This window comes from Carcharodon carcharias, chromosome 10 (assembly GCF_017639515.1).
Source record: "Carcharodon carcharias isolate sCarCar2 chromosome 10, sCarCar2.pri, whole genome shotgun sequence".
Lineage (NCBI taxonomy): Eukaryota > Metazoa > Chordata > Chondrichthyes > Lamniformes > Lamnidae > Carcharodon > Carcharodon carcharias.
The window spans coordinates 144,764,257-144,768,196 of NC_054476.1; positions in this window are offsets into that span (position 1 = coordinate 144,764,257).

Genomic DNA, 3,940 nt, shown 5'->3' on the forward strand with positions numbered 1-3,940 from the left:
TCCAACACATGTCTTATTGATGGTGATGAGATGGTGGAAGGGGAACCTCAAGGTGTCATGGCCAAGAGCCACCTGCTGGCCTTGGCGCTGCACCTAGTTGCGCCTCCTTGCCATGGCGCTCAGACCCGTGTGTTATTCAGTGATGGACACCGAATGTGTCCAAGGTGGCTGTTGGGGGAGGGGTTTGGGAGCAGCTGTACTATCTTCTGAGGACTGATCACCAGAAGTGTGGACAGGAACCGCTGGAGGCCTCAGATGGGCCGCTATGGTTGGGATGCGGCGTGCGTGTGTAAAGTACATGAGCGATCAACCCCAATAAATGCTCTTCTATGTTCTGCAGGCAAAAACTGAGAGCAATATCCGGGAACGTCAGCGGACTGGTGGTGGGCATGCCTTGCTGCAGCACCTCGCCGCGTATGAGGAGCAGGCCATGGAGCTGAGGAGAAGGCAGGTGGCCAGGTCGGCAGGTGTTGGCGAGGCTGGGGTGCAGCGGCCAGGTATTTGAGGGCCACAGTCCCATCCACTCAGTCTCCCCACCATTCAAAGCGCTGATGGTTGCTGCAATTGTTAATGCAGCAACACTGCTCAATCACAGACTGATACAGTCAGACGTGTGAGTCATACACAAAGGTCCCTTAGCTCCTTGAGGATGCGCATCTCTAGCACCTTCCAAAGTCGCCTTATCCCATTTGTGACCACTATCCCCATGGATAATTAGCCTAACATGCCATGGCATCGCTGCTGCACATCCAAAGACTTATTGCATCTTAGGAGGGTTTGTATCTCCACTACCCTTTCAGCCAGAGCGTCCCACATTACTCTGTCCAAAAGGTCCTCAGCACCTCACCTGTCAACCTCATGGCACTCAACTTAAATAAATGCCGCCACGTTAGTCATCCCTGCGCCAAGGGGAAATGTTGCATTCTATCCACCCGTTCTATGCCCCTCATAATGGTATGAAGGTCAATAATGTGACCTGTCAATCTCCTGTGCTCCACGGCAAATGTCACAAGTGTATGGAATGTTTCATCACTCCAACTCTCCAGGCCAGCATGCATCCAGGTCAGGAACCTCTGCATTCTCCCCACTCCTATGCCATCCCTGCCATGAAGCGCAGGTCACAACTGAACGCAGAAGTGTAGATGTGGCTTCGACAGCGTTTTCTGCACTTGCAGCATGACCTCCCTTTTCCTACATTCTGTTCCTCGGCTAATAAAGGCAAGTCTGGCTTCGACCTTGTTAAACGCCTTATGTTCCTGTTGTGCTACCTTAACGGGTCTGCCCAGCAAGTCCCTGTAATCGCCGTGATTTCCCATGGTCCTACCATTACTCATGTATTCCCGTACCCTGCTTGTCTTGCCCAAATGCTTAACCGAACACTTATCCACATAACATTCCAAGTGGCATTCCTTAGGCCATCTGACCAGCCTGTCTGTATGCGCGTGCAATGTTTGGGCCGCCTCTTGACTATTTACCACCCCACCAATGTTCATCTCCTTAGGTTCTTGAAGGGTGAGCGACTTATAAGGCTGGGGGGGAAAGGGATAAAAGGTGTTACTGACTGAAACCTAACTGATGCACTGTCCTTGTTGTTAATTTCAGCACCGCATGGCCGCCACCGACACGCCCAGAGCCCCGCCTCCACACCTGAGGGCCAAGACTTGCAACTTGCATCACACCCTTTCAGCGAGCCAGGCACCAGCACAGCAACAAACACTTAGGTGGTGATTATAACGTCGGCTAGTGTCCTGGGGCACAGTGGAGAGGGCACTTCACAATCGCTGGAGGAGATGGCACGGACAGAGAGTGCCGATGGCGCCAGCAGCCGGAGCATTGCAGAAGGCCAGGCACATGCTGAGTCCGGCAGTGATGATGTGCCTCTGGAGATGTCAGCCATGCAGCAGCTGCAGGACAAGCAGCAGGGTGTGCGGGAGCATCTGGCAGGGTTGAATGAGGGTGTGCTTCGGTTAGTCTCTGTGGAGTCCAGGCAGAGTGTCAGTGAACCTCAGTACAAAGCTTCAGGCTTCCTCCATTGAGAGATTGGTGACTCTCATGGAGAGGGGCTTCAATCAGATTAAGAATCTTCTGATTGGGTTACGCTCTGACCTGCAAGCCCTCACAGCCCAAATGGCCACGGGTGGTCATTCCCAATGTGGGAGATGTTCTGGGCACCAAGTGTCGCCGCTCGGTGCCTCTGCATCTGCGGTGAGCAGGGAGGTCCAATGTGACCTCACGTCGGTGCAGCAGCTGCCTGTGGTCACTGTGAGCTCCTCTCCTGGTGCTCTGGATGAGGGCAGCAGCTCCTCCGCCCCTCTGCCAGTGACCATTGCATTCGTTGAGGCTGCAATAACTGGGGAGATGCCAGTTCTGGAACTGGCCACTCCCTCCCAGGCGGGGCCATCACAGGCTCCACTGGCCAGAGGACGGCCGCCAAGGTCATCAAGGCCAACAGGACAGCAGAGTCAGCAGGCTGTCTCACAAGCCACTCCGAGCGATGGGGCAGCACCAAGACATAGCACCTGCTAATGTAAGCATAAGGCACGTTAGACACTCAATGGGTTTGTCACAGGTGATTTTGTGTTGGCTCTAGATTAGGGAATATATCATTATGTACGTCTGAGCGATGTTTGTGTTTTATTTTGGTGGGAATAATGTCCACTTTTCTGACCATGGCTGAGGGTGTTTCCTTTGTGCTGCATTTGTATGTTTCACACACATCTCATGAGTGTTTGAGTGGACATTGATGTTTCTGTACTAAACCCTTAGTTGCAGCTGATAAGGTGGAGGATGTAGCACCTAAGTGCCATGTGTGGAAGCGCCAGGCAATGCTGGTCCTGCTGATCCATGTGGGTGGAGCTAGCTGAAGGTTCTTTGGATTAAATTGTCCCGGGTGTCCCTGCCTCCTTGGTGTAGTAGCGGGTCGGCGTGCTGCCCCTCATCATTGCCCTGGCTTCCTCATCCTCTGACCCACTGCTGGATTCATCATGGGCAGCCTCATCCACTGCGTCAAGGTCTTCATCGTCAACTGTATCCCCCCTTTCCAGCGCAAGATTATGCAGAGCGCAGCATACTACCACTATCACAGAGACGCGATCTGGGGGGTACTGGAGTGCACCCCCTGAGCAGTCCAGGCAATGGAAGCGCATCTTGAGAAGACTGAGGGCTCTCTCCACCACAGCCCTTGTGGTGCCCTGGCTCCTATTGTAGCGCTCCTCAGTTTCTGTTCTTGGATGGCAGAGAGACATCATGAGTCACCTTCTGAGGGGATAGTCACCCAGCAGCCAACCATCCAGCCGAGCCGGAGCACTGAAGAGCCCTGGCACCTGGGAGTGTCTGAGGATGTAGGCATCGTGGGAACTGCCTGGGTACCTTGTACAAACTTGTAGAATCTGCATCTTGTGATCACACACTATCTGCACGTTCATGGAGTGGAAGCCCTTCCTGTTGACGAAGGCACCGGGCTCACCTGCTGGCACCTTGATGGCCATGTGTGTGCAGTTTAATGCACCCTGGACACGGGGTGCACCTCTGGCTCGCTGTATCTGACTTGCCTGGTCGCAGTGGAAGTGGATGAATGTCAATGCCGGCCTGAACAGAGCGTCTGTGACCTACTTGACACAAGTCTGGACAGCTGATTGGGAGACACTGCAAAGATCACCCACCGAGCTCTGGAAGGAGCCAGAGGCATAGAAGTGGAGAGCAACTGTGAGCTTCAGAGCCACTGGCATGGGGTGTCCATCCACGCAGTTAGGGGAGATCTCAGGGCTAATCATCTGACAGATACAGTTGACTGTCTTCCTTGACAGTCAGAGCCTCCTTCGCCACTGCACCTCAGTCATATTGAGGTAGCTGCTTCGCCGCCTGTATACCCTGGCAGCAGGATAGTGGCGTCTTCTGTGGCCCCTTCCACCTTGGACTACCTCTTGGCCCTGCGCCCCTT